The sequence below is a fragment of the Palaemon carinicauda genome, chromosome 25, assembly GCF_036898095.1.
Source record: "Palaemon carinicauda isolate YSFRI2023 chromosome 25, ASM3689809v2, whole genome shotgun sequence".
NCBI lineage: Eukaryota > Metazoa > Arthropoda > Malacostraca > Decapoda > Palaemonidae > Palaemon > Palaemon carinicauda.
Window position 1 is genome coordinate 95757390 of NC_090749.1, and position 9908 is coordinate 95767297.

Sequence of the window (9908 nt, forward strand, 5' to 3'; positions counted from 1 at the left end):
CGGCATCGGTCTACGATGTCTGAGGAAAGGGTTAACAGCGAACTGTTAGCCTAGCCATCCAAAACTGGCGGCAGAATTAACTGCTGACGTAGCCCATGATTGATAGTAGGAGAAAAAGATAAGGATAGAAGACGGCAAAGATCAACTAAGACGTCTACATCCTGAAAGAGTCTGCCAGTGGAAGAGGGAAATAAATTCGGGCTTCCACTCAACCATATCCCATCTTAAGGCATATGGAAGGCAGTCCAAGGGAGGACTCTAAGGTACACTCAAAGAAATGAGGTTATCTGCCAGCAGCTTACTAGCTACGAACAGAAAAACTCAAGCCAGGTCCACAGACGTCCATAGGAGCATATGTAGGACCATGGCCATAAGGGTGTTGGGTCATTCAACACGAAAGAGATAGCGGGGAAGGGGTGAATAGTCCATAAGAAAGATAATACCCTAGGGCCTTACCTAACCGGAAGGATTCTGTCCTCATAGTAACCTCAAATAGGGGAAGTCAATTCCCCAGGTTGGGTTAGGCAATGAGAGAACGTCCGAAAACGAACTCTAAGAGAACAGAATCTCGTACCAGGAATCAAAACAGGGAAGAAACCTATCTTCCAGTTAAGAACCCCTAATACAGGACTGTCTGCTAGACCCTAAGGCGGAAATTGCGAAACAATAACCACCAAGGTCTAGGGAGGCTATCCTCCTGAACAGCAACTAGCCCTACTGGAATACCGACAAGCTAACCGAGTTGCCGGTATAATTCCAGGTAGCTAGATGCCTAACACAGACTTTACTCTGATGTCCCGTCCTCAACTCCAAACTCAATGCTGACAAGCTACTCAGTGGCCAGCTCAGAGAAAAGGAGAGAGAAACGAAACGCCCCAGAGAATTTACCAAACCATAGGTAACAGCAAATTCACTGAGGATAGCCTAGGCTAATCAGAGGGAAAGGGAATTACTCTTATATCTCATAGAGATAGTATTGACTTAAAGGGGTATATGATATAACTATCTCACCCCCAAAGACAATACAAGGGTAATGGGGACATATAAAGTATACTAAAGCACTAAAGCTATTAAGCTAAAGAGCATAGAGAAACGTTCTACGTAACTCTAGTATACTATATGGAAGAGGAAAAAGAAATAGTAATATCTTAATTGTATAAAATATTGCCTAAGCTTTAATAAAACTTTACCAGGAAGGTTATATCATGCATTAGGTGTGAAAGTGCCTAGGCTACTAGCCTAGCACCCGAGAGGCTCTTATCAAAGGCCAAAAACACGACAACAATGACATAATATAAAAATTCCTAGCTAAACTTCTAGATAGCTAAAGTCATTAAAGCAATAATGCCGGGAATATCGTTCTTGCTAACTAAATGAACAAAAGAACGATCGCGTCCATGACACCATCCGGATGGCAAACGGCTCTTGTTACGTTAATTACGATATCAATCTAGAGCAAAAACTGTCAAGAGCCTACATTTACACAATCTAAAGATATTACTTAACTTTCCAAATGCTGATGAAGTGGGAGAATCCATCATTAGCAAAGAAATTCCTCAAAAATAGCGAGATAACACTAATAAATGCTGTCACCAAAAGCTACAAACGAAAGAAATGGTTGGTGGCGCCGCATAGCGGCGGAAGTCCGAACTATTTTACAGTACATTAGGAGAGTCGAGTGTTTACCTCTATAAGACTCTCCTATTTTTTCTTGCCACATTCCCTCTCGTAACGAAAGGCTATTTGGGGTGTGAATAGCTATGAGACGTGTCAAGATACGTCCTTACGCGATATCCCTTGGAGAGATTTAAGGGATACTTGCTCCAGGAGTTAGAATTCTGGGTACCTTCGGTAAATTCTCTGGGATATATCACTGTAGTCACATATAACTTAGGAAGCTACCAACGAAGGAACTTCCATCAGCACGACATGGCCTAAGCCCAAAAATGCTTATTACCCGTCCAACAATAGATTGAAGATACTTCTCGATCTCCTCTTGGGGTTAGTTGGATGCGTTCGGTAATTACCGAACGGTCTCCTGTCCAGAGGGCGTTCTCTGTGGAGATTCGCTCTTATAACATAAGCTGTACTGGCTAACTGGTTTACTGTTTGGTATCAGTCTTATCCGACCAACCCCCATTAGATTGGTGGCAGTTGGAGGGAGGACAGGTTCCTTCCCTTCATTGCAGGAACATGAAAGTAGTTGTACGTCTCGACATCATCTCGAGATGTGTTTCTTGCTATGCAATCTTCCCCCCACTGCTGGACAAACCCCGGATGGTGGGTGGCAGACAAGAGCTTCTGCATAGAGGCCAAACTTCTTGTCTCCCATCTGGATCTAATGCTCTCTTCAGATGCATCAAAAGAGTTGGGGGCAGGTCATATGCTACGCCAGTCCATCTTTGTCCATCAGCTCGATTCTGAAGGGTACCAGCATATATCCCTCTTAGAGAACCATCTAGCAGTAGGAAGCCTTAAATGGACAGAGGACAGCTAGGTGCCTCCATCCGCTCGCATCATTCGTGGTACAGGAATGTGCTTGCAGATAATCTGAACAGGACCACTCAGATAGTTGGCTCCAAGTGTCTTTGAATCATCTTGTAGCCAACAAAGTCCTAACTTTGTGGGGTTCCCCAACTGTGGTCATGCTCACAATGGCCCTGAACTTCGGGCGCCCGCTCAACCGTTCCCCAGTCCGAAAACACCAGGCCCTAGAACAATATGTATTCCAAGATCGGTGGGGCAGCTTAGAGGTGTACGCTTTTTTTTCCCCTCATCTGGTCTGGGGAGAAAGTCTTCAGCCATGTCAGGATAAGCAAGATCTTATCAATGACTCCAATAGCTTCGCTATGGTATCATGCAGAATGGTTTCCGGACCTTCTGCAGCTCCTGACGGAGTTCCGAGGGACCTTCCTCCATGATGCTCTTCCAAGCAGCCACATGCCAACTCTTTCCAAAGCCGTAGCTTTGCTTCAACCTCACACCTGGAAATGGTCCTACAACTCCTCTCTCAGAGAGGCCTTTTGCAACGAGTTGCGGAAAACATGTCTAGACACCTCAGACACTTTTCAACGTCAGTCTTCCTTGCAAAGTGTTCGGTCCTCTGTGACTGATGTCGTGGAAGGGGGTTCTGTCCCTTCGATACCTTTGCTCATACAGAATTTGAGATAACTTGTCCCCCGTTGGAACTCAACTTCTTCCTGGGAATGGGGTTTGGGTGCTTCAGTTCCTGAAGGCCCCTCTCTATGAACCTTTATGCCAGGCAACAGATTGCTTCCCTACATGGAAGATGGCTTTTGACCAAGAGAGTTAATGAGTTGTATGATTCATCTTTTGATGTCTCCTACTGTAGGAAATGGCGAGAAGTAATTCTCAGCGGCGTCCCTGAGCTGATTGCCAAGACTCAAAATCTGAGTGTGCTGTACCTTAGGTGCAGCCCATTCCGGATAGAGAGTCTTCGTTTGGTAAACGAAGACCCTTCCAACTGAGGTTTTACCTAGTGAGGAGTCTGTGGTGTTACCTTAAGAGAACGACACCAGTTCGCCCTGTTGACCAGCACGGGGAAGGTCAAGAGGAGGATCACAAGGATTTCCTTCCCCTCTGGGATCGAAAGGCTATTGAGTTTGCTCTCAATCTAGACCCTCCTCCATCCTAGGACCTAGAGCTCATAACGTTGGGGGCGTTGCTACATTCTTGGCGTTCTAGAAACTATTCTGTGGCACATATACTGTAAGTGGGCGTGTGGATGCATCATTCGACCTTCACGGCCCACTACCTGCAAAGGTGTAACCCACAGGAACATGGAGACCGTTTCCATTGGTCCTGTGGTGGCCGCACAACAAATGGTCTAGACACTTCAGGCTCCCTGATAGACAAGTAGTAGAGGGCTGAGGTTACCCGGGTTAGTCTGGGGTGAATGAGTAAGAATGACTGGCTTCTAAGTATAGAATAATGCTTGGTTATGTCCCCAATACCTTGTTGAGGGATGGTATTGGGTAAGTCTTAAGAACAATAGGTTTTGTACTCGAGTTCCTATGTTAATGACAAGCCACACTGTTGGTTCCACTCACGCACAAGCTTCTGCAGGCTGCTATCAGTGCATTACCTCATATCGGCACTTGATTTTAGCGAGGGTAGGGTTTCTTCTACTATCAATCACAGATCGAAATAGTGAGGACCCCTGGTCATGACCAAGGCCAGTTGTTGAGGACTTCCTCCCTCCCAAGAGTAAGTCGCCGCTATAAATAGCGTAGGGTTTGTATTTGTGCTGGAACAAATAACATATTTGGAAGTAATTTGTATTTTTCCTAGCATACAAGCCTGGAGCTATTTATACAAATTGGCCCGCTACCCTGTCCCCCGAGAAGTCCTGCTATAAAGCAAAATGGTTACTCAGCCGAGGGGTGTGAGTGAGTGGGGTAACCAGTCTACCTCACCCACTAACTAGCGGATGGGGTAGTTATCCCTCACTAAAAATTATCATGGCTCGTCTTTCGGCTATGCTGAAAGTATACTCCTATAAATAGCAAAGACCTCAGGTCTTCATCTGCGCACTGGACCTAAAAGACACATACTTCCAGGCTCAAACCAGCCATCTAGGAGGGATTGAAGATTCAGTCTAGACAAACAAGAAACACCAGTTCAGGGCACTGTGCTTCGGTCTTTCCACTACACCCATCCTGGTCTCACAGGATCGGCTTCTGTCTCCTTTGTTTCTGGACGACTGACTGACCTTAGCAGACTCAGTGGCAACCATGCATTAGCATCGAAACTTCTGAAGACTTTTTTTACCAAGATCCAGTGATCAAGGTAAACCTGTGGAAGTCTTCCCTACTTCCCTCTCAGAAGACTGGTGTATCTAGGAATGATTCTAGACACCAATCTCCACAAAAAATTTTCAAAGCGAGAACTCCCAGCCCAGAGTGACTTGAGTACGATTGGAATCAGGCCCTCAATCCCCCAGACATTCTGACCCTCATGGGACCAGAAGTTTCGACGAACCTCGAGGAATGGGTGTCAGTCGAGAATCTACGGAGTGGTACAACCTTCTCATCCTAACCCACCCCTCGGACTTGATGCTGTGCTTAGAATGCACCAAAAGAAGAGAGGAGGGACCATAGTGATACACCACATGACCTCAGCCCTCTGGACAGAATCCGAAAGTACCTTCACTTAAATCTCTTAAGAGATGAAGGTCAACTTTCCGGTCCTTCAGCAGCCTCGTCAGTTCCTAATGGGCCACTCAGTGATGTGATGGGCGACAAAACCACACACCACATGGAGGCTCGCATTGAAAAGCAAGAAGGAACTTGCTCGTAGCCTCTTCCCATCTAGCAGTATAAATACTAAGATGGGCCAAAGTCCGTTCGGTACTACTATCAGCCCGCTTCATTCCAGACTACAGGAATGTGCTCGCCGACAATCGGTGCACAGCATCTCTGATAAGGTATAGCGAATGGTCTTTGGATCACCCTGTAGCCGACAAAGTCCCAACTTTACGGGGTTCTCCAACTAGGGATCTGTTCTCAACGCCCCTGAACTTCAGGGGCGTTGAACTTAGGCTGCTCCCCAGTCCTAGACCCCAAGGCTCTCTGGCAAGAAACATGCCAACAATGGTGGGTACAACAATGACGTTTACGTCTCGTCCCTGTTTTGTCTGGAGAAGGGCATTCAAGAAGGCTAGAACATCAGTCAGCCTCTCAAGGGCTCTCCTAGCTCCGCTATGGCATTACGCAGAACGGTTTCCAAACCTATTGCAGCTCCCGATAGAGTCTCCAAGAGAACCCTCTCCACATCACAGACAACCACACTTCGACACCTACCACAAGCTATAGCTTTGCTATGATTGTATGCCTGGAGACTGCCCAGTACCTCCTCTCTCAAAGAGACTTTTCGCAATAAGTTGCAAAAAGGTTGTCTAGATATCTGAGGAATTCCTCAGCATCAGTCTACCAAACAGTATAACATCTTCTGTGGTTGGTGTCATGGGAAAGTGTCTTTCTCCACTCAATACCTCTATTCCAGCAATAGCGGAATCCTCGAGTATATGCAAGAGGAAAAGTCCCCCTTTTCAGTTTCAACAGGTGAAGACGATCACTCAACCTTGACCCTAGCCTTCAAACTGAAAGGAAGGGACATCCTCTCATTGCTAGACATTTCCTAACTCATACGGACTTACAACTTGCCTTTTCCCAGTCGGAATTGAGACCTTCCTCTCGGAACATGGTTCAAATTCTCTGGTCTCTAAGGAGACCTTATGCTCCACTTCAACAGGCAACAAATTTTCACCTGGTTTAGAAGACAGTGTTCCTACACACTTTGACAGCAGCCACACAAGTCAAGGAACTTCATGGTCTCTCTTTTGACATCGCCCATTAATGAGAAGGGTGAAAGGCAACGTTCAGTTTCGTCCCCGAGTATGTCGCCAGACACAGTCTCCAGAGGTGACGGATTCTACACAAGTCTCCACTCGGTAACTGACGATCCAGATCAACTGTTACTGTACCCAGGGTAAGGTATGAGGCTCTACCTTAAGAGAAAGGCAACAGCCCACCCTGGTCCCTTCTCGTGTCATCAACACTGGGAGAGACTAAAGGAGGATCACCAAAACATCATCTCTGCTGAATTCACAGAGTCACCAATTATGCCCTGAATCCAGATCCTCACTCAACATGTCGACTCACGATGTCAGGGGCATACTTATGCCCCTGGCTCTTCTAAGCAGATTACTCTGTGACATAGGTTTTACAACTTTCACAACCTTTCTCCTGCAAGACGTGACCCACAGGAACTCTATACGATCTCTATCGGTCCTGTGGTGGCTGCACAACAGCTGGTTGTATACCTCAAGCTCCTTATTGGACAAGTAGCAGAAGGTTGAGGGCACTGTTACCCAGTTTTAGTCTGCTTGAATGAAAAGATTTGACTGGCTCTTATTCTTTTCTTCATCCTCTCCTCTCTTGGGGAAAGCAGCATCCTGGGTTCTCTGCATAAGCTGACCTCAAACTACTGCAGGTAAACCATGCTCATTTGTGTACCTAGTATTAAGCTAATACTGTTGCATCCCCATACCCTGGCAAGGTGGTATTGGGAAAGTCTTTGTTAAAACAGTTTTTCTTACAAAAGACTCAGAATAACTTTACCTAGACAGTCACACTTCTGCATATCTTAACACACAGATTGCGTAGGCCGCGGACCTTGCATAGCAAGGTTTTAGCGAGGCACAGGGACTCCTTATTTTTGAGTACTAACATACTCAGATAAGGAGCTCCCAGTAAAGCCAAAAGTCAGATTGGCAGGGACGTCCACCCTTCCTAATGGGTGAGTCGCCCCTAATAGATACCATGGTTTGTATGGAACAAATGACAAATTTTGAGATAATTTGTATTTTTCCTAATGATACAAACCTTAGCTATTTATACAAACTTGCCCACCAGCCCTATCCCCCTTTAAGTCCTACCTCCAAGCAAAGTGAGCTAAATCACTGGTGTGTGAGTGGAAGTGGTTGCAAGCTACCCCCGCTAACTAGCGGTGTGGGTAGTTAACCCTCACTAAATTTTAATGGCTCGTCATTTCAGCTACGCCGAAAGTAATACCTCTAATAAATAGCGAAGGTTTGCATCGTTAGGAAAAATACAAATTATCTCCAAATTTGTCATATTTTGTTTGAGAACATGTGCGCTCTCATTCAAAAAATTATTACAGCTAGTCAACGATAAAAAATTCCCTGGGCAATAATGTTGCGATTCGTCGCTTATACATTATTCCCGCAACCGGATTCGTTGCAAATGTTTTCTGAAGGCAGAGATTATGCATGCTCTAGCGCAGACGGTCAAGTACATATGCGTGCAAGCGGTCTTTCTGCCAATAAGGGGTATATATATCTTGCAATTAGAATTCCGTTTTATTAAGTTGTATTGTTATATCCCTTACTGAAACCAGGTTATTCAGTACATTACTTGGCTACTTTCCTGTAACCAGACATGTGACATTTACGTTCTGCCTTCTTATAGGCATTTTTTCCTTTCCCCCGATCGGAAGTCTTAGTCTCCTACGATGGCTTTGGCTAGAAACTTCTCGTAAGCATATCTGTTCCCTAGTTGGGAACATTTAATTTAAATGCTAGTTTATCGATCGGAGACGGAGAAGTACGAACATTTTTGTCCTAAGGAGGAGAAACCTCCGTTACGAACGTTTTCAACGTTCTCCAACTAAGTTCTGGACACGACTCTCAAGTCGAGCTACGCATGTGTGCTTGTCATGCTCGCAGTTCGGTATTACTACTCCGTAGTAGATTTATGCTTATTATCTATCCAACAATAGATGGAAGATACGTCTCAATCTCCTCTTGGGGTTGGTTGGGTGCGTTCGGTAATTACCGTACAGTCTCCTGTCAGGAAAGTGATCTCTATGGAGATTCGCTATTATAACATAAGCTGTACTGATTAACTGGTTTACCGTTTGGTATCGGTCTTGTTCGGCCAATCACAGTAGATTGGTGGCAGTTGGAGGGAGGACAGGCTGTTCCCCTTCATTGCAAGAACGTGCAATTAGTTACACGTCTCTACATCACCTCGAGATGTGTTTATTGCTATGCAATTCCTCCCCCCCCAAAGCTGAACGAATCACGGATGGTGGGTGGCAGACAAGAGCTTCTGCAAAGAGGCCCATCTTCTTGTCAAAAGAGAGGGGGTGGGGGGCCATATGTCGCACCATTCCATCCTTGTCCGTTGGCCCGATTCAGAAAGGTACCAGCATTTACCTCTCTTAGAGAACCATCTAGCAGTACGAAGCCTCAGATAGACAGAGGACAATTAGTTGCCCTCATCCGCTCGACTGTTCCCCTGTCCCGGAACACCAGGCTCTCAAACAAGATGTATTCCAAGATCGGTGAGCCGGCCTAGAGGTGTGCCTTTTTTTTTCCCCCATTCGGTCTGGTGAGAAATTCCTTAACTAAGTCAGTATAAGCAAGATCTTATCAATGACTCCAATAGCTTCGCTATGGCATCCCGGAGAATGGTTCCCGGACCTTCTGCAGCTCCCGACGGAGTTGCGAGGGATCTTCCTCCACGACATGATCTTCCAAGCAGCCACATGCTAACACTTTCCTAAGCCGTAGCCTTGCTTCGACTTCACGCCTGGGATGTTCCTACACCAAATCTCTCAGAGAGGCCTTTCATAACGAGTTCCAGAAAAGATCTCTAGGCACCTCAGACACTTTTCAGTGTCAATCTTCTAGGCAGTGTTCGGTCCTTTGTGACTGATGTCGTGGAAGGGGATTCTCTCCCATCGATGCCTTTACTTGTACAAGTTTGAGATAACATGTCCCTCCGTCGAATCTCAACCTCCTCCTGGGAACGCGGTTTGGGTCCTTCAGTCCCTGAAGGCCCCTCTCTACGAACCTTTATGCCAGGCAGCAGATCGCTTCCTTACATGGAAGACGGCTCTTTCCACTCACTTGGGCTTTGACCAAGAGAGTTAGTGTGTTGTATGATCCATCTTCTGATGTCTCCTACTCTAGGTGACCGGGAGAAGGGATCCTCAGCGGCGTCCCTGAGTTGATTGCAAAGACTCAAAATGCGAGTGTGCTGTACCCTAAGTGCAGCCCATTTCGGATAAAGAGTCTTCGTTCAGTAACTGAAGACACATCAACTGGGGTTTTTTTACCCAGTGAGGAGTATGTGGTGTTATCTTAAAAGAACGACACCAGCTCGCACCCGTGTGTCGGGTACTGTTGACCAGCACGGGGAAGGTCAAGAGGAGGATCACAAGGATTTTCTTCCCCTCTGGGATCGGAAGGCTATTGAGGTTGCTCTCAATCTACACCCTCCTCCATCCAAAGACCCAGAGCTCATAACGTCAGTGGCGTTGCTACGTTCCTGGCGTTCAAGAAACTACTCTGTGGTGCA